This window comes from Triturus cristatus, chromosome 5_2 (assembly GCF_964204655.1).
Source record: "Triturus cristatus chromosome 5_2, aTriCri1.1, whole genome shotgun sequence".
NCBI lineage: Eukaryota > Metazoa > Chordata > Amphibia > Caudata > Salamandridae > Triturus > Triturus cristatus.
The window spans coordinates 569,714,181-569,735,573 of record NC_140588.1 but is presented as its reverse complement, the minus strand read 5'-3'; the positions used below and the strand labels follow the sequence as shown (position 1 = coordinate 569,735,573).

At 51.1% G+C, this 21,393-nt stretch overlaps 1 protein-coding gene across 1 annotated transcript in view; it reads right to left on the bottom strand.

The window, feature by feature from the left end:
• Positions 1–1,441: 1,441 nt before the first annotated feature.
• LOC146825650 (protein AF-10-like) overlaps positions 1,442–21,393 on the bottom strand; it is a 1,293,306-nt gene continuing 1,273,354 nt past the window's right edge. Inside the window, exon 14 of the mRNA XM_085607649.1 lies at positions 1,442–1,960. The gene's annotated coding sequence lies outside the window, so the exon portion shown is untranslated. The remainder of the gene's footprint in view (positions 1,961–21,393) is intronic.

Genomic DNA, 21,393 nt, shown 5'->3' with positions numbered 1-21,393 from the left:
AGTGTGATATATCTCGTTATATCACTTCAAGATCTAAAAGTAACCAAAGTAATCCAAAAGTAATCGAAAGTAATCTCACTGTATTTTAAAAGGATTTAAAAGTGAGACAAACCTGTAAACGATTCCAATACAATCCACAATGGCAGTTCTGTGTACAGCTATGCATTTGAAAGTGTACTTACCTACCTGTGCAAAGTCCTGCTTGGTTCTACAAAACAAAATACAAGTATATATTTTTATGCTTACTTAATTGGTCTGAATTCTGTCTCGGAGTGTGTGTAATCAGTCCTTGATTCAGTGAATACAATGCTTAACACACCCTCTGGCTAAGCCTTACTGCTCGCCCACACTACCACAATTAGAGCTGTTAATACTTACATAACTTAGCCTCTGCTCTGGGGACTCCCTAAACTCTGTGCATACTATACCTTACTTTGGTATAGTATATACAGAGCCAGCTTGCTACAGTACAAAGATGGATGAGCCAGCAATGGCTGTGGGCACAGTTCTTGAGGGCTGTGAGTTTAGGGTACAGGGATGGATAAGCCAGTAGTGTGCAGTGCAATCAAGGGTTGATGAGAGTGGGTGGACAGTAACACACACAGCTTGGGCCTGTGGCGTAATGCACAGTGATGCCCTTCGTGTATCATGTCCTTGGTGCTACAGTGACCTGTGTTTTGCACATTAGTCTCCTTGGACATCCACTACCTGCTCACAGCTGTGTTGATGTGCCGCGTGGTCCTCCTCAGAAAGGTGCTAATCCAGGTCGCAAGAGCAATAGACTTCACTGAGCATTTAAAAGTCATGTACTGAAAGTGAAGAGTCGGCTTCAGTGAGCACTCAGCAGGTCAGATGACCACCACAAGTTTAGTGGTCAATTGATTAAGACAACCATACCTGGCTCTTTACCCAATCACGCAGCAGAGAGCATGAAGATGCTGCAGCGCACCAACCACGTGACAGCACACCATGGCTACGATGCAGAATTACACTTCAATCTTTGGCCTATTATCGAAACTGGTTATCCTAGATCGGGCAGCAGCAGCAGCTAAAAGCTACTTTGACTGAGCCTGTCTCTGTGTACAGTGCTTCAAAATAATTTACATGAGAACACATTTATCGCAAGCGATCTGTCAAGCTCTAAGCCGTTACAAAACATGTCGGAGCAGTAACAGTAACCTATTTAATGAAGTCTAAACCCCGATGAGTGACATTTGGCATGGCTACAAATAAGGCGTGGAATTAGCAAGAAGAAAATAAGCATGTGAACCAAAACAGTGTAGGCAAGTGACCCACTTTTACCAATTGTGCCTCAGCAGCCAAATAAGTTACACACATCCAAAGAGGGAACGCTCGAAACTCATATTTATTAGAAAATACATTTTTAATACCAATACAACAAGTACAGCGTAACTTGAACCAGCTGCTTTTAAGTGCTAAATTCTGTGGTAATCAACGTATTATGGTGAAAATGTAATATGCTTTGGATTGATTTCGTAACAGTTTCGTAAAAAGTTAGTAAGAAAAGCAACAGAAGAATTGTTTCACTAAACAGTCACCTCCAGTGTTTAGCCCCAAGACAGAAAGAGGTGTATATAATATCAATAAATTTAAAAAAAAAAACCTCAGCTCTTCATTCGGGATAGTCCTTCACTGAGCCATAAAGTAACAAAAAGATCCTCCCGTTATCGGATATTTCACGTGGCAACAAACAGGAACATAAACTAGTCTGGCAGGTGAAGGGACACACCTCGAGAACAGAGAGACAATGTAAATTATATGTTGGCATGTTTTACAACAGCCAAAAGTGGAATAGCTCATTGGTTTCAAAGTCGTGAGGAGTGCAAGTCACAACAATTCTTCAGTCTCCAGTATGAGGTAAGACAGCACAAAGTGTTCAATTTCAAATCAGTCAGTGGTCGCTTTCTTGTCAAACGTAGTCTACTTTTCACTCAGAGTTCTGGGAAAATAAACAAAAACATACTGATGCAGACAATACATTACTTACTCATAAAAATATATATTTAAAAAAACAATCAAAAAGGCGAAGTATGCCAAAACTCATCTCAAACTCTGAACGTTTGCAGAGGTACAAACAATAATCAAATTGTACAAGTATTTACTTATAACTACTACAACGCTTCCAACACCACACACGATAATGTATACTTTGCAATAAATCTACAATTACATCATGCTAGGTTAAAACACTTTACGTTTTCAACACACTGTATAGGGGCTTAAGATCTTTTAGGGATTAGGCATGGGTATTGTTAAGGGGTTTTTGGCTTCAGGGTTGTGTCAAGGGGCTTTTAGGATTATGGGGTGGTTATTGCTAAGGGGTATTAAGGAGTATAGGGATTGCTAGAGTCAAAGGGCAGTAAGGATTTTTATGGTTAGTGATGGATAGTTTTTAGGGGAAGTAAGCACTTTTGAAGGGTTCAGGGAAGGGTGCAGTTTAGGGGGAAGTAATGCATCTTTAGGGTTCAGGAAAAGGTAGCATTACGTGGTAGTAAGGGTTTTTAGGCTGCAGGGAATAGTAGTGCTAAAAGGGGATTTTAGGGTTCAGGTACAGGAAGTTGTTAAACCCGACAGGCTTTGGTGTGATCTTCCTAAAACCTTTTGCCTTATCAAATTCGTTTTTGATGGCTTTAGGATTCTGTGCACTTTTCTGCTGCTAACTAGTGCTAAAGTACTTGGATTCACTCAGGTAAAATTGGCTTAACACCTGTGTTTCTTTCAGATGAACGAGTTACTTACCTTCGGTAACGATATATCTGTAAGAAACATAGGTTACTTATAGATTCCTTACCTTAGAATTACCCCCAGGAGTCAGACTGGATACAGAAAGTTTTTCGTCAGCAGTACCCCTGCGCGTCGGAAGGTGGCGTCCGTCAACTTCGCGTTCCTCATGGTCACCGGGATGACATTGCGGTTGCTACATAGACGACGCCCTCGCGCGCTGACGTCAGTTCTGTACACGACTTTCCACGCCAGAAGTGCAGAGCCATGCAAGATACTGACCACTGGTGCACAAAACTAGGGCCCTGAAAGGAAGTCCTTAACCCTGGAAGTCAGTTCGCAGAACGGGGAGGATGGGTGGGGCGGTAAGGAATCTATAACTAACCCATGTTTCTTACAGATATATCATTACCGAAGGTAAGTAACTTGTTCATCTGAAAGAAACAGTTAGTTATAGATTCCTTACCTTAGAATAGACACTCCAGCAATACCAACTCCGGAGGTGGGTCTGTGAACTAAGTTCACACCAGAAAGTCCTGGCGAAGAACAAGTTACCTTCGGTAACGATGTATCTGTAAGAAAGATTAGTTAGTTAGATTCCTCACCTTAGAATATCCCCAGGCGTCAGGCTGGATCCGGAAAGATTTTTGTAGCAATACCCCTTACGCGTCGGTAGGCGTCATCTGCGGCTCCGCGTCCATCGTTGGCGTTGTGCGCCGGAATGACGGAGTACTTAGACGCCACCCTCGCGCGCTGACGTCAGTTCTTATACATAGTTTTCCGCGCCAGGGACGCTGAGCCATGCAAGAGACCGACACTGGTTGTAGGAGAGTAGGGTCTGCTTTCTATGTTCACCCCCACTTTTTGCTTTTGCTTTACTGGTTTTCGACTTAGATGTGGCTGTGGGCCTGCTAATCAGACCCACAGCCCTGCTGTTCTCTCTCTAAATTATACTATGTACTTTAGGTGCATAACCCATTTGGATAGGATCACCTTATTGGCTCCTGTACAGTGTACCTTAGGTACCCAGGGCATAGGTGTACCCTAGGCCTACCAGGGGCTGCAGCATGTATTATGCCACCCCTGGCCTGGCCTTCCATTATGACACAACTGGCCGATCACTCAGCTGGGGCAAGGTCGTGAAATCACCCCTTGGCTTGGCTTTATCAAAACATGTCGTGTAAGGTGTCTAACACTTTGGAATAATACCCCCATGGGATAATACCCCCATCCCATTTCTGGGGATGAGGATAATATCCCTACCTTCTAGAGGGAGAAGACATGTTGAAACCTACTTACCCGGTTAAAGTTAACCTGAGCCCCAGCATCACAAAATGGATGCTGCTGCCACAACACAAGTCTGACCTCCTGCTGCTGGGAGTGATCCCGGCACGGGAGGCTTGGACAATAGGTTTCCTGCCTTGGGAGGTGCAAGCACCACCCCAGACAGGCCTTAGTGTATTGGGGCAGGGAGGGATGAAAGAAACGAGACACTGCCTGGGGCACACAAGGTGTCCCATGCATAGTCCAGTTCAAACCGGTGCTGGGGCACTCCAGCCCCAGTCCTGGTGCGAAACTGGACAAAGGGAAGGGGGTGTAACCACCCCCCTCCCAGGTCCCACCCATAAGGCGTTACCTAGCATGCAACCCAGCCCCCCAGATTAGTATAAGTGTGGTAGCTGGGCCCCAGGAGATTAGATTATCCTGAACCTGCAACTTGAACAGAAACTCTGGACCTTCGACATTCGACGAAAGAAGAAGACTGAAGAATCTCCCTTGTGGCCAAGGAGTGGCTACCCTGTGCAAACAGGCACCATCAAGAGACTTGCCCTTTGTTTTGCTTAAGTTCTACGAGGGACCGACTGCAGAGCCTGACCAGAGCCTTGACTTCCAGACTTCTCCGACCCTGATCCACATCCACAGCCGAGCTGAGATCCGTGGAGGCGACGAGAGACCGGCTACCTGGGAAAAGTGGCGAGAATCTTCCAGCGCAGCTTCTGAGGCACCCTCGAAGTTGTGCACCGGGGATTGAGAAGCCCCAACCCCAAGCACCATCTGCCCCGAAGATCAGCCCCCCACACTCCACGAGTCCTGCGTGGGGCCCTTCTGCATTTTCCTGCTTGCCGCGTCTGTCCGGTTGCTTGCCCGTTGGGTAGCGGCCTTTGCGACGACACACCTTTGAATTTCCACTGCTGGTTTGGCTCCTCCAGACTGGCTCCTGCACCTCTGCAAAAGAGAAGCACCCCAGACCTTCCTGGTCTGCACCAGAAGCAAGTCCTCCATTCTTCGTGGGTTCCGCTTGCCAAGGCTTGGTGAGCCCTAGTTCGACTTCGACGCCGCCGACAGCAAGAGCATTCGTGGGACAGCTCGCCTCCTGGTCCTGGTCGTCATCGACGTCTCCTGGTACCCGTGGCTGCTGCGACAAGCTTCACCTCTTCACCTGCAATCTTCACGACATCGCCTGGTTCCTTCCTGGTTCCACGTGGTCACTGGCTAGTGACCCAGACTCTGTCCCTTCTGCTTGCAGGTATCCTTCCTTCTTGATCCCGGCCTTGGGATCCACCGGACACTCTTCACTGACTGCCTGTCAGCAACTTTCCTTCAGGCATCCATAGAAGTCCACGACGAAACCCGACGCAAGTTCACACCTATGCACCCGCAGCCCGTGGGCTAGGTAACTTGGGTACTCCGGTGCTCACAAGGGTATTGACTATCCTAGGGTCTAGTATCCGCGTCTCGACTTTCTAGCTACATCAGAAGTGTCCTAAAACTGTTTATTTCGAACCGCTAGTGATTCTATCGACTTTTACGCATTACGCGTGAGTGTTTCCACTCTGCACCTGAATCCCGTGGGCCTCCCACTTCCTAACTGTTGGTAGTGTAGTGTAGCCGCAGCGATTCCCTAGGCCTAGGCCTATTCTATTTCCGTGACAGTGGTCCTTATACCACTTCTTTAGTATATGGTTTGCGTGGCCCCTAGGGCCTAACTGTATTACTTACCTGTGTGACTTAATGTATGCTTAAATAAGACTGTGTTGTACTTACCTCGAATCTCATAAAGAGTGCTGAGGGTTTGACTAGAATAAATACACTTTATTTTATATATACATCTGTTGTGGTGTCCTTTCATTTGGTATTCAAGGGATTATATATGGTATAACAGCTGGCTTCACATGCCATTCAGAGTTTAGCCTAAGACTGCTCTTGTCCATGCTACCACTAGGATAGCTGGTCTATAAGTTTGACTTTACAACCAATCACCATAAGGGTTGTTTGGACTGATATAAGGTGTACACTAGAACTAGTGACATCATACATCAGGCCAACTTCTCACATTGGTGAGCAGCGGTTGGGATCTGAGCTTGCTGTTGTAATACCGTTGTAATCTTGGGATACTAAATTGAATGATCACACAGATATTGTTTAGGTACATATAACATAGATTATAATACTTAAGTCCTACTGGACTTAGTTGTTGTAGGTTGAAGGGCCTAACACTCCCTGACTACAACTACTAGAGAGGTTTAGTAGATACAACTAGTGTAGGTAGGCGCACACACCACACCCTCACTAGATCATGTCTCTGGGAGGAGATCAAGTAGATTGTCTCTCAGGAGGGGTAGGTCTGAGAAAGATCCCCTCTAGATATGATACCCTAACTTTTCAGGAGATGAGACAATTGTGTACCTCCAGAAAGTTAAAACAGGGTGCAAACCCTACCCTCCTTCAGCTAGTAGAGATCCTAGAGGAATATGATGCTCTTAGGCCTCCCAGGCTGGTACCCTAGGTACAGGGGAGGGTCTACCCACTACAGATGAGTCAGATGGGACTTCAGATGAGGAGGTAGACAGCCAGGGCAAAGTAGGAAGACTTAGCCAGGCTAACTTAAGCTTACATGGGAGGCTGCATGGGCTCCCCCCCATTCAGACCCCCAAGTGGACTTAACCAGAGAAGCAAGAGAGACAGATCCCCTTCAAGGGAATCCATCCACTCCCATGTCTCTAGCATCTCTAATGCCTCTTCTCACAGGGGAATGACTCCCCCCCCCGAGAAAAGAGCATGAAGCCAGAATGAGGGAAGCTAATCTAAGGATTGAGAGGGAAGAACTTGCCCTTGCCAAGGAGAAGCTTGCTCTGGCTAGAGAGCAAAAGTTAAGTGGGTTAGAACCCACTGGTGGCAGCAATATCCCTAAGGATAGAGACAGGACCTATGATAATAGAAACCTGAGCAAGATTGTCACTCCCTACAAGTGTGGGGATGACATCCACAAATGGATAACTGCTTTGGAGAGGGCTTGCAAAGTACAGCAGGTACCCCAAAGTCAGTGGGCAGCTATCTTGTGGCTCTCCTTCTCTGAGAAAGGTAGAGACAAGCTCCTCACAGTTAGTGATGAGGATGCTGACAATTACACTGTCCTGAAGAGTGCTCTAATTGATGGGTTTGGCCTAACCACTGAACAATACAGGTTGTTGTTCAGGGATACCCAGAAGACACAGACTCAGGACTGGACTGACTTTGTAGATTGTGCCACTAAGACTCTGGAAGGCTGGCTAGTGGGAAGTAAGGTTAAGGACTATACAGGATTGTATAATTTGATCATGAGAGAACAAATCCTTAACAACTGTCACAACCAGCTACTGCATCAACACCTGATTGATTCTGATCTGACTTCTCCCCAAGAATTGGGAAAGAAGGCAGATAGATGGGTCAGGACTAGAGTTAAGCAGAAAAACCAGAACCAGGGCGGTGATCAGAAAAAGGCAGACCAGAAGGGTAATGATCAGAAACAAAAAGACCAGAAGTCTTCACCAGGCCCCCAAAAGGCTCAGGGGGAGGGTGGTCCCAAAAAGGATAAAAAGAAAGATGGCCAAAAGAAACCATGGTGCAACTATTGTAAGTCCAACTCACATTGGTTTAGTGAGTGCACCAAAAAGGATAAGGCCCCAGCCACCATTGCCTCTAAGGCAACTGTACCCCCTAGTTCAGCTGTAAGTGGTGGTTCCAAGCAAAAGGGTGTAGTAGGGTTAACCCTGGGAAATGAGGAGGATTCTGGCCTAGTCAGGATACCTACTCAGGCTGTTCTGATCTGTGATGGGGACATAGCTTTGTCCTCTACTGTAGGCCCCAGTAACCTGGGCAAGTACAGACAGACTCCTTTTATCAATGATAGGATGGCTCAGGCCTACAGGGACACAGGGGCTAGTGTCACAATGGTGACACCTGCCTTTGTGGACCCTGGACAGATCATACTAGGTGAGAACTACCTAGTGACCAACGCTAGCAATGCCACTACTTCCCATAGTGTGGCAATTGTTAACTTCTCCTGGGGAGGGGTAACTGGCCTCAAGAAAGTTGTTGTTAGTTCAGACCTTCCTGTGGAGTGTTTACTGGGCAATGATCTTGAAACTTCAGTTTGGTCTGAAGTGGAGTATAGGACCCATGCAGAAATGCTGGGGATAGATGCACATGTCCTTGCTGTGACCAGGTCACAGGCCAAAAAGTGCACCACTGAACAAGTGCTGGATCCTGGAACTATGGACCAGTCACAAACCAAGAGAAAGAGCAGTAGGGTAAAGGCTGTGCCTTACTCCCCTGCCTCAGGCACTGGATCAGCCCTCACAGGAGGATGAGTCTGAGAGCCCTGGAGGAACTGTCCTAGAAGAACTTGAACCTGATCAGGTTGAGTTTCTTGGGACAGGGGGACCTTCAAGGGCAGATCTGAGGCAGGCACAATTACACTGCCCCTCTCTTGAACCCCTCAGACAGCAGGCTGCTGCTGAGGCTGCAGGGAATGCTCAAGGTACCCTTAGAGTGTATTGGGATGAAGGGCTGCTGTATTCAGAGGCTAGAGACCCCAAGCCTGGTGCATCCAGGAGGTTGGTCATACCACTGAAGTTCAGAGGCTTCCTTCTTACCTTGGCCCATGATATTCCCCTTGCATTCACTGGCCTCATATGTCAGAAAATACCAATGAGTTGTGTCGCTCCTGTGTCACCTGCCAAGCCAGTGGCAAATCAGGTGGCACCACAAAGGCCCCCCTCATACCACTACCTGTGGTGGGGGTTCCCTTTGAAAGAGTGGGCATAGATATTGTAGGACCAATGGGCCCACAAACAGCATCTGGGCACAGATTCATACTGGTGATAGTGGACCATGCCACCAGGTATCCAGAAGCTATTCCCCTGAGGACCACAACAGCTCCTGTTGTGGCAAGGGCCCTACTTGGAGTATTCTCCAGAGTGGGCTTTCCAAAGGAGGTCATTTCTGACAGAGGTGCCAACTTCATGTCAGGATATTTGACTGCAATGTGGAAGGAGTGTGGTGTGAACTACAAGTTCACCACACCCTATCACCCACAGTGCAATGGGCTTGTTGAGAGATTCAACAAGACCCTAAAGGGAATGATAAAAGGGTTACCAGACAAGCTTAGGCGAAGATGGGACATCCTTTTACCCTGCCTTCTGTTTGCTTACAGAGAGGTCCCACAAAAAGGGGTTGGCTACAGCCCTTTTGAGCTTTTGTTTGGGCATCCTGTAAGAGGACCCCTATGTTTAGTAAGGGAAGGATGGGAGAGACCTCTCAGACAACCCAAACTTGATATAGTGGATTATGTACTTGGTCTCCGCTCCAGGATGGCAGAGTATATGAAGAAGGCTTCTAAAAACCTTGAGGCAAGCCAAGAACTCCAAAAAGCTTGGCATGACCAAAAGGCTGTGCTGACTGTTTACCAGCCAAGGCAGAAAGTGTGGGTGTTGGAGCCAGTGGCCCCAGCAGCACTCCAAGACAAATGGTCTGGACCCCACACTATTGTTGAGAAAAAGGGAGAAGTCACCTACTTGGTGGACCTTGGGACTCCCAGAAGCCCCCACAGGTTGCTTCATGTCAACAGATTGAAGGCATATGTTGACAGGGCAGACATGGGCTTACTCATGGCTACAGATGAGGGGCAGGAGGAAGAGAGTGACCCTCTCCCAGACCTGTTGACTCAGAACCCTGATGATGGCTCAGTTGATGGTGTGGTCTTTTCTGACAGCCTCACTGTCCATCAGCAACAGGACTGCAGGCAAGTTCTGCAATCCTACAGACATATGTTCTCTCTGACCCCAAGTCAGACAAACTGGTGCACCCATGAGGTGGACACTAGTGACAGTCTGCCTGTGAAAAGTAAAATCTACAGGCAACCTGACCATGTCAGGGACTGCATAAAAGTTGAGGTACAAAAGATGTTGGAGCTGGGAGTCATTGAACCTTCAGAGAGCCCTTGGGCTAGTCCTGTAGTTCTTGTGCCAAAACCTCACACCCAAGATGGTAAGAGAGAGATGAGGTTTTGCGTGGACTACAGAGGTCTCAATGCTGTCACTAGGACAGATGCCCACCCAATACCTAGGGCAGATGAGCTCATTGACAGACTGGCAGCTGCTAAGTTTTTGAGCACATTTGACCTGACAGCAGGCTACTGGCAAATCAGACTAGCTGAGAATGCAAAGGCCAAAACTGCTTTCTCGACCCGGGAGGACATTATCAATTTGTGGTAATGCCCTTTGGTTTGAAGAATGCACCTGCCACTTTCCAAAGGTTGGTAAATCAAGTCCATACTGGGTTGGATGACTACTGTGCAGCTTATCTTGATGATATTGCTGTCTTTAGCTCCACCTGGGAGGATCACCTGGTCCACCTGAGGAATGTTTTAGAGGCCCTGCAAAAGGCAGGCCTCACTATCAAGGCCACTAAGTGCCAGATAGGGCAGAGCAAGGTTGTATACCTGCGCCACCTAGTTGGTGGGGGTCAGGTTCAACCACTGGAGAGCAAGATCCAGACCATAAAGGTCTGGACTCCTCCAACTACCCAGACTCAGGTCAGAGCTTTCTTGGGCCTGACTGGGTACTACAGAATGTTTGTTAAGAACTATGGGTCCATTGTGACACCACTTAATGACTTGACCTCCAAGAAAATGCCAAAGAAAGTTCAGTGGACAGTAAACTGTCAAAAAGCATTTGATGACCTGAAGCAGGCCATGTGCAGTGCACCTATTCTGAAAAGTCCAGACTACTCCAAAGAGTTTATTGTCCAGACAGATGCTTCTGAGTTGGGTGTGGGAGCTGTTCTTTCACAACTTAATATAGATGGTCAAGACCAGCCCATTGCTTTTATAAGTAGAAGGCTGACCCCTAGAGAGAAACGTTGGTCAGCTATTGAGAGGGAGGCCTTTGCTGTGGTTTGGGCCCTGAAGAAGCTGAGGCCATACTTGTTTGGCACTCCCTTCAAGATTCAGACAGACCATAAGCCCCCTCTTGTGGCTAAATCAGATGAAGGGTGAAAATCCCAAACTTCTTAGGTGGTCCATTTCCCTACAGGGGATGGACTTCACAGTGGAACATAGACCTGGGACTGACCATGCCAATGCAGATGGCCTCTCCAGATATTTCCACTTAGAACATGAAGACTCAACTGGTCAAGGTTAGTTTAATGTCCTTAAGTTTGGGGGGGGGAGGGGGTTGTGTAGGAGAGTAGGGTCTGCTTTCTATGTTCACCCCCACTTTTTGCTTTTGCTTTACTGGTTTTCGACTTAGATGTGGCTGTGGGCATGCTAATCAGACCCACAGCCCTGCTGTTCTCTCTCTACATTAATACTATGTACTTTAGGTGCATAACCCATTTGGATAGGATCACCTTATTGGCCCCTGTACAGTGTACCTTAGGTACCCAGGGCATAGGTGTACCCTAGGCCTACCAGGGGCTGCAGCATGTATTATGCCACCCCTGGCCTGGACTTCCATTATGACACAACTGGCTGATCACTCAGCTGGGGCAAGGTCGTGTAATCACCCCTTGCTTAGGTGTAGTATTCCTATACCTACCTTATATATAGACACACGTGTACCTATCAGCCACTCCTATGGCAGGCCTTAACAATCCTGGAGGCAGAGTGCTTGGTAACATGTGAGATGGTGCTCTAGCATGAGCTGACCCTGTCTGCAGCTTTCGGAACCATGTCCTTATAGCTGTTCTATGATATAGCCTACCATATACTCTTAAAGTGCCTTATAATCTTAGACGGTTATGGTAACTATGGTTTGGCTTTATCAAAACATGTCGTGTAAGGTGTCTAACACTTTGGAATAATACTCCCATCCCATCCCATTTCTGGGGATGAGGATATTATCCCTCCCTTCTAGAGGGAGAAGACATGTTGAAACCTACTTACCCGGTTAAAGTTAACCAGAGCCCCAGCATCACAAAATGGATGCTGCTGCCACGACACAAGTCTGACCTCCTGCTGCTGGGAGTGATCCCGGCACGGGAGGCTTGGACAATAGGTTTCCTGCCTTGGGAGGTGCGAGCACAACCCCAGACAGGCCTTAGTGTATTGGGGCAGGGAGGGATGAAAGAAACGAGACACTGCCTGGGGCACACAAGGTGTTCCATGCATAGTTCAGTTCAAACCGGTGCTGGGGCACTCCAGCCCCAGTCCTGGCGCAAAACTGGACAAATGGAAGGGGGTGTAACCACCCCCCTCCCAGGTCCCACCCACAAGGCGTGACCTAGCAGGCAACCCAGCCCCCCAGATTAGTATAAGTGTGGTAGCTGGGCCCCAGGAGATTAGATTATCCTGAACCTGCAACTTGAACAGAAACTCTGGACCTTCGACATTCGACGAAAGAAGAAGACTGAAGAATCTCCCTTGTGGCCAAGGAGTGGCTACCTTGTGCAAACAGGCACCATTAAGAGACTTACCCTTTGCTTTGCTGAAGTTCTACGAGGGACCGACTGCAGAGCCTGACCAGAGCCTTGACTTCCAGACTTCTCCGACCCTGATCCACATCCACAGCCGAGCTGAAATCCGTGGAGGCTACGAGAGACGTGGGACCGGCTACCTGGGAAAAGTGGCGAGTATCTTCCAGCGCAGCTTCTGAGGCACCCTCGAAGTTGTGCACCGGGGATTGAGAAGCCCCAACCCCAAGCACCATCTGCACCGAAGATCAGCCCCCCACACTCCACGAGTCCTGCGTGGGGCCCTTCTGCATTTTCCTGCTTGCCGCGTCTGTCCGGTTGCTTGCCCGTTGGCTAGCGGCCTTTGCGACGACACACCTTTGAATTTCCACTGCTGGTTTGGCTCCTCCAGACTGGCTCTTGCTCCTCTGCAAAAGAGAAGCACCCCAGACCTTCCTGGTCTGCACCAGAAGCAAGTCCTCCATTCTTCGTGGGTTCCGCTTGCCAAGGCTTGGTGAGTCCTAGTTCGACTTCGACGCCGCCGACAGCAAGAGCTTTCGTGGGACAGCTCACCTCCTGGTCCTGGTCGTCCTCGACGTCTCCTGGTACCCGTGGCTACTGCGACAAGCTTCACCTCTTCACCTGCAATCTTCACGACATCGCCTGGTTCCTTCCTGGTTCCACGTGGTCACTGGCTAGTGACCCAGACTCTGTCCCTTCTGCTTGCAGGTATCCTTCCTTCTTGATCCCGGCCTTGGGATCCACCGGACACTCTTCACTGGCTGCCTGTCAGCAACTTTCCTTCAGGCATCCATAGAAGTCCACGACGAAACCCGACGCAAGTTCACACCTATGCACCCGCAGCCCGTGGGCTAGGTAACTTGGGTACTCCGGTGCTCAGAAGGGTATTGACTATCCTAGGGTCTAGTTTCCGAGTCTCGACTTTCTAGCTACATCAGAAGTGTCCTAAAACTGTTTATTTCTAACTGCTAGTGATTCTATCGACTTTTACGCATTACACGGGAGTGTTTCCACTCTGCACCTGAATCCCGTGGGCCTCCACTTCCTAACTGTTGATAGTGTAGTGTAGCCCCAGCAATTCCCTAGGCCTATTCTATTTCCGTGACAGTGGTCCTTATACCACTTCTTTAGTATATGGTTTGCGTGGCCCCTAGGGCCTAACTGTATAACTTACCTGTGTGACTTAATGTATGCTTAAATAAGACTGTGTTGTACTTACCTCGAATCTCATAAAGAGTGCTGAGGGTTTGACTAGAATAAATACACTTTATTTTATATATATATCTGTTGTGGTGTCCTTTCATTTGGTATTCAAGGGATTATATATGGTATAACAGCTGGCTTCACATGCCATTCAGAGTTTAGCCTAAGACTGCTCATGTCCTTGCTACCACTAGGATAGCTGGTCTATAAGGTTGACTTTACAACCAATCACCATAAGTGTTGTTTGGACTGATATAAGGTGTACACTAGAACTAGTGACATCATACATCAGACCAACTTCTCACACTGGTGCCAAAAAATCTAGGGCCCTGAAAGGGAGAACCTTAACCCTAGATGTCGGTTCGCAGAACGGGAAGGCTGGTTGGGTCGGTGAGGAATCTAACTAACTAATGTTTCTCACAGATACATCGTTACCGAAGGTAAGTAACTTGTTCATCTGAAAGTAACACGTTAGTTAGATTCCTCACCTTAGAATAGATACCCCAGCAATACCAACCCCGGAGGTGGGCCTGCGAACCAAGATCACACCAGAAAGTCCTGGAGAACAGAACGGCCAAAAAGGCCATCTCTCCGGACTTGGCTGTCCAGGCAATAGTGCTTGGCGAATGTGTGCAGTGAAGCCCACGTCGCCGCCTGACAGATGTCTTGCAAGGGGACTCCCCGTCCCAGGGCAGTTGTCGCCGCTGTGGCCCGGGTGGAATGGGCTCTCAGCCCAACAGGAGGGACCTTTTTCGCCAAGGAATAGCAGAGTTTAATACACAACACGACCCATCGCGAGATGGTCCGCTTGTGCACAGCTTTACCCTTCTTAGCACCTACATATCCAACAAAAAGTTGGTCGTCCACCCGGAACTGTTTTGTGCGGTCCAAATAAAAGGACAGCACACGTTTTGGGTCCAGACGGTGGAGCCTCTCTTCATCTTTTGAAGGATGCAGAGGCGGAAAGAAGGTGGGCAGCGTGACAGATTGCCCGATGTGAAAGGGAGTCACGACTTTAGGAAGAAAAGAAGGACATGTCCGGAGGACAACCTTATCCGGATGAACCGACAGGAAGGGAGGCTTAGCTGACAGAGCCTGGAGCTCACTCACCCGCCTAGCGGAGGTGATAGCCACCAGGAAGGCAGTTTTCAGAGTCAGTAGACAAATGGGACAGTTGTGAAGGGGCTCAAAGGGAGCGCACATCAGAAAAGTGAGAACAAGGTTCAAGTCCCACTGAGGCATTACGAATGGAACAGGAGGGAACATATGAGTAATGCCCTTGAGAAAACGTGAAACAACAGGGGACTTGAAAAGAGAAGGCTGATCAGGAAGCCTTAAGAAAGCAGAGATTGCAGCAAGATAACCCTTCAAGGTGCCCAGAGCAGAGCCCTGCTGGGCCAAAGAAAGAAGAAAGAGGAGAACCTCAGAAAGAGGGGCATAAAGGGGATCCACAGCCTTTGCTGTGCACCATGCCACAAATTTGTTCCACCGGCAGGCGTATACCGTCTTTGTGGAGGGACGCCTGGCTGCCAGAATGACATCACAGACTTCAGGAGGCAAGTCAAATGGCATCAACTGTCGCCGCTCAATCTCCACGCATGGAGGTGGAGGTTGGACAGGTTCGGGTGGAGGACCGTCCCCTGTTGCTACGACAGAAGGTCCTCCTGAAGAGGAAGTCGTATCGGGGGATCGATGGACATACTGAGTAGCTCGGGATACCAGTACCTTTGTGCCCAATCCGGAGCAACCAAGATGACTTGGGCCCGGTCGCGCCTGATCTTCTTCAGAACTCTGGGCAGAAGTGGTATAGGCGGAAAGGCGTACAACAGACCGCAACTCCACTCACGAAGAAAAGCGTCGCCGAGCGAGTGCCGCCTTGGAAATTCCAAAGCGCAGAACTGCTGACATTGCGCGTTCTCGTCGGTGGCGAATAGATCTAACCAAGGCTCTCCCCACTGCTGAAAGAGACCTTGCGCCACCTCGGAGTTCAGACTCCATTCGTGATCCATCATGCACCGGCGGCTGAGTTTGTCTGCTCTGGCGTTCAGAGAGCCCGCCAGATGTTGAACCACCAGGGTGATGCCCTGGTGTTCCAGCCATGTCCAGAGGCGCAGAGCCTCCTGACAAAGGGTCCACGACCCCACCCCGCCCCGTTTGTTGCAATACCAAATGGCGGTGGTGTTGTCGGTGAACACCTGCACGACACTTCCCCGGACAGAGGGAAGGAAGGCTTTTAGTGCAAGTCGGATCGCCCTCAGCTCCAATAGGTTGATATGGAGCCAAGTCTCCGCCGGAGACCAGAGTCCTCTGATCTCCGCCTCTCCCATATGCCCCCCATCCCAGGAGGGACACATCTGTCACTAAGACATGCTCCGGTTGGGGTAGGAAGAGGGATCTGCCGCTGACCCAATCGCGATTCCTGAGCCACCACTGCAGCTGGTTCGCAGTGTCCTCGGAGATCAAGACATGGTCGGACAGGTTGCCTCGATGCTGGTCCCACTGAAACTTCAGGTCCCACTGCAGAGCCTGCATCCGCCACCTGGCGTGAGGTACCAACAGGATGCAGGAGGCCATCAGCCCCAGAAGCCGCAGCACCAACCTGACCGAAACCCAGGACAGAGGCCGGAAGATGGAAATCAGGGCCTGAATGTCCCAGACCCGCTGTTCCGGCGGATAGACCCGGAACTGCGCTGAATCGAGACTCAGGTGCGACTTCGGCACATTAATGGAGAACCCCAGCAAGTGCAGGAGGTCGGCCATAGTCTAGAGGTGGGAGACGACTTGCTGGGGCGAGCCCGCCTTCAACAGCCAGTCGTCGAGATAGGGGAAGACTGGAACCCCTGATCGGCGCATATGAGCTGCGACCACCGCCATCACTTTCGTGAACACCCGAGGGGCACTGGTGAGGCCGAAGGGGAGCACGGTGAACTGAAAGTGCTCCTGACCCACCGTGAACCGCAGGTAACGCCGGTGGGCCGGCAGGATGGGGATGTGGAAATAAGCGTCCTGCAAGTCCAACGCTACCATCCAGAAAGTAGTGGGAATAACAACCACGACCTACTTCTGGACCAGGAACGCGCTCGACGGCCTCTTTGGCCAAGAGGGCCGAAACTTCCTCTCGTAGAAGATGCAAATGATCCCCCGACATACGGTGGTTCAGCGGCGGCATGGCTGGAGGGATCGTCTTGAAGGGGAGGGAGTAGCCCCTTCGGACGATTTGCAGCACTCACCTGTCCGACGTGATGGAGCGCCAGTGGAGCAGGTGATGGCGAACTCTGCCGCCCACTGGTGTTAAATGGGCCTGAAAGCGCGGACTAGGAGGGCTTTGAGGCGGATGCTGCCGGGGTGTATGTGGACTGACCGGCACGTTGACTTCCAGTACCGCCTCGGCGGAATCCACGTCCGCGTGCAGGTTGGTTTTGCGGCCGGTGGCTGGGCGGACGTGAGGAGGCGCCCCTTCCTTCGCCACGAAAGGGACGAAACGCGGAAGTTTGCGGCCGCGGGGCCGAAAGACCCAAGGACTTGGCCGTGGCCCGGGAGTCCTTGAACCGAGCCAGCGCACTGTCCGCCTTCTGACCAAAAAGGCGAGTGCCATCAAAAGGCATGTCCATGAGGGAACTCTGGACATCCCCTGAAAATGACGTGGACCTCAGCCAGGCGTGACGCCGAAGCGCAACCGTGGTGGAAATCGCCCGACCCAGTGAGTCCGTGGTGTCAAGTCCACACCGTGCCGTGCTGCATCTCGACCATCAGCAAGTGCTTGAGTTAGTCGTGCCCGGGCCTCCACCGGGCACAAGGGCAGCACGTCCTCCACTGTATCCCACAGAGAGTGGGAATAACGGTCCAAAAGGCAAGCGATATTTAAAGACCGCAGCCCCAAACTCAGGGACGAGAACAGTTTCTTGCCAAACTGTTCCAACCTCTTGGATTCCCGATCCGGAGGAGCGGACGGGAAGGAAGATTTGGAGGTTGAGGCCTGGATAACCAGACTCTCGGGGGTGGGGTGTTGGGAGAGGAAACTGGGGTCGCCCGGAGCAGGGCGGTGGCGCCGGGCAACGTTCGGGTCCACAGGAGGAACTGTGGAGGGCTTGGACCAAGTGCCCTGCAGAACGTCTGAGGGCCTCATTAAACTGCAGCAGAGGCTCAGTGGAGCTTGCTGTCGGTTATAGGACCTCTGTGAGGACGTTAGTCCTCACGGCCACAGCAGGCAACTCCAGCCCTAGGACTTCGGCCGCCTTGCGCAGCACCACTGAAAAGGCTGCACACTCCTCCGAGGCCACAGTCGGAGGAGAGATGAAACCAGCGTCCGGGGAGGTATCCAGACCGCTGGCATCCCCCAGTTCGTCTGCCCAGTCCTGTGAAAGTTGACCCTGGAGGGCCATAGGGTCCTCAGACCCCTCCCAGTCCCCCCGTCATCCGATTCCTGATAAACAGGAGGAACGATCGGAGCCGGACGGTAGATGAAACGGTCATCCATCGACGTCGGATGCGGGACCGGACGGCGCCGTACCGGCGTCGGGTCCGGACAGGGGCTAAACCGGGGAACGGCGTCGTCCGGAGAGGGCACCGGAGGTGGAACCGGTGTTGGCGCCGGCGGAGGAGGCGTCGTGAGGTCGACCGTCGGCGACCAAGATCCAGGCCTGGACCCCTCGGGGACCTGCGGCGTCTGGGCCGGAGCCGTCGACGGCGCCGGAGCCGCCGGCACGCGAGGTCGCCCAGTCGAACCTGCGGGGCCCGGAAGCGCGCCTACAGGCGTCGACGGCAGAGCCAGGCCCCTCATGGCCGAGAGGAAGGCACTGACCTCCGCCGGAGTCGCGTCAGTCCCAGGGACCGGCGGGTATGGGGACGGACGCGGCTCCTGCGGCTCCGACGGAGCCGTGGCGGTGGGACCACCCTGACCCTCAGCCGAGTCGCGCGACCGGCGAGGGGAGTCCGAAGAGCGATGTCGTCTCGTGGACTTCTTGGAGTGCTTCGACTTACCCGAAGACCCCGACGAGCGATGACGATGGATGAGGCTCCGCGATCGGTCCTTGGACCTCCTCCTGGACCGAGACCGAGAGCGGCGCGGAGCCGAGTGCCGAAGCTCGAGAAGCTTACGGGACCGCTCCCGCCTAGCTTTTGACGTCAAGGTCTTGCAATCGAGGCACGACTCCGCGTCATGATCGGCCCCCAGGCAATAAAGGCACCGGCGATGGTGATCCGTCACCGACATCAGGCGATGACAGGCGTCACAGGCCTTGAAACCAGGCATCCTACCGGCACCAGAGTCGAGTCGATAGACCAAAATAAGTCAAAAAAGTTAGTCAAAAAATGACTAGGGGTAAGCTCTTCCCGGATCGGCGCTTACTGGCGCGGAAAAAAGAAGAACTGACGTCAGCGCGCGAGGGCGGCGTCTAAGTACTCCGACGACGTCATCCGGCGCACAACGCCGACGATGGACGCGGAGCCGCAGATGACGCCTACCGACACGCAAGGGGTATTGCTACAAAAATCTTTCCGGATCCAGCCTGACGCCTGGGGATATTCTAAGGTGAGGAATCTAACTAACGTGTTTCTTTCAAATCAGAACGGCCAAAAAAGCTGTCTCTTCGGACTTGGGTGTCCAGGCAATAGTGTTTGGTGAACGTGTGCAGCAATGCCCACGTAGCTGCGTGACAGATGTCATTAAGGGGGACTCCCTGTCCCAAAGCAGTGGCAGCTGCAGTCACCCTGGTTGAATGGGCGTGCAGTCCCACTGGAGGCTCCTTCTTTGCCAAAGAATAGCAAGCTTTGATGCACATAATGACCCACCTGGAGGTGGTCAGTTTGTGCATGGCCCGACTTTTCTTAGTGCCCACGTAACCAACAAAGAGCTGGTCATCCACGGGAAATGTATGGTGTAATCCAAGTAGAAGGAAAGCGCACGTTTTGGATCCAGAGGGTGGAGCCTCTCTTCTTTTGAAAGATGCAGAGGCAGAAAGAAGATGGGCAAAGTGATGGTCTGGCAAATGTGGAAAGAAGTAACCACTTTGGGAAGAAAGGAAGGTCTAGTTCTGAGGACGACCTTGTCCGGATGAACAGCCAGAAAGAGAGGCTTGGAAGAAAGAGCTTGTAGCTCACTCACACCTGCACGAGGAGGTGATGGGCACCAGAAAGGCAGTTTTCAAAGTTAGAAGCCTGAGAGGACAGTTATGTAACGGCTCAAAGGAAGCGCACATAAGATATGTAAGAACCAAGTTCAAGTCCCACTGGGGCATTATGAAGGGAACAGGAGGAAAAAGATGAGTAATGCCCTTAAGGAAACGGGGACTTGAAAAGAGAAGGCTAATCAGGAAGCCTAAGGAAACTGAATGGCAGAGAGGTAGTCCTTTAGAGTGCCCAGAGCAGAGCCCTGCTGGGCCAAAGAAAGGAGGAACAAGAGAACCTCAGAAAGAGGAGTGGGAAGGGGATCCACAGCCTCTGCTGTGCACCATGCCACAAATCTGTTCCATCTGCAGACGTATACCTTCTTAGTGGAGTGACGCTCGGCTGCCAAGATAACATCACAGACTTCGGGAGGCAGGGCAAACAACGTCAACTCAATCTCCACGCAAGGAGGTAGAGGCTGGACAGGATAGGGTGGAGGACAGTCCCCTAAAGAAGATCCTCCCGAAGAGGCAGTCTGATCGGAGGATCGATGGCAATGTGTAGCAGCTCGGCTACCAGACTCTTCGTGCCCAATCCAGAACCAAAATAATAACTTGGGCCGGTCGTGCTTGATCTTTAGCACTCCGGGCAGCAGTGGTATAGTAGGAAAGGCGTAAAGAAGACCGCAACTCCGCTCGCGACAAAAAGCGTTGCCTAGCAAGTGCCGCCTTGGAAATTCCAATGCGCAGAATTGCCGACATTGCGCGTTCTCTTCGGTGGCTAATAGATCTAACCAAGGCTCTCCCCACTTGCGAAAGAGACCTTGCACCACCTCCGAGTGAAGACGCCATTTGTGATCCATCATGCACCTGCAGCTGAGCTCGTCTGCCCTGGCGTTCAGGCAACGTGCCAGGTGTTGAACCACCAAGGATATGTCCTGATGTTCCAGCCATGTCCAGAGGCGGAGGGCCTCCTGACATAGGGTCCACGACCTCACCCCGCCTTGTTTGTTGCAGTACCACATGGTGGTGCTGTTGTCTGTGAACAAATGCACTACTCTTCCCCGGACAGAGGGAAAGAATGCTTTGAGTGCAAGACGAATCGCCCGAAGCTCCAGAAGGTTGATGTGGAGCCCGGACTCCGCCGGAGATCAGAGGCCTCGGATCTCCGCCTCCCCCATGTGGCCGCCCCATCCCAGAAGTGATGCATCAGTCACCACTGTGAACTCTGGTTGGGGGAGGGAGAGGGATCTGCAGTCGACCAAATCCTGGTTCGTTAGCCACCACTGCAATTGGTGTGCAGTGGCCTCTGAGATCTGGATGCAATCGGACAGGTTCCCCTGATGTTGAGCCCACTGTAACTTCGGGTCCCACTGCAGAGCCAGCATATGCCATCTGGCATGGTCCACCAGCAGGATGCAGGAGGCCATCAGGCCCAGTAGCCTGAGGGTCATCCTGACCGAACCTCGGGATTAAGGCTGAAAGATCTGAATCATAGCCCGAATATCCCGGACTCACTGTTCGGGAGGATAGACCCGAAACTGAGTCATATCCAGAACCACTCCGATGAAGAGGAGCTTGTGAGGGGGAGTCTGCTGTCAACAGCCAGTCG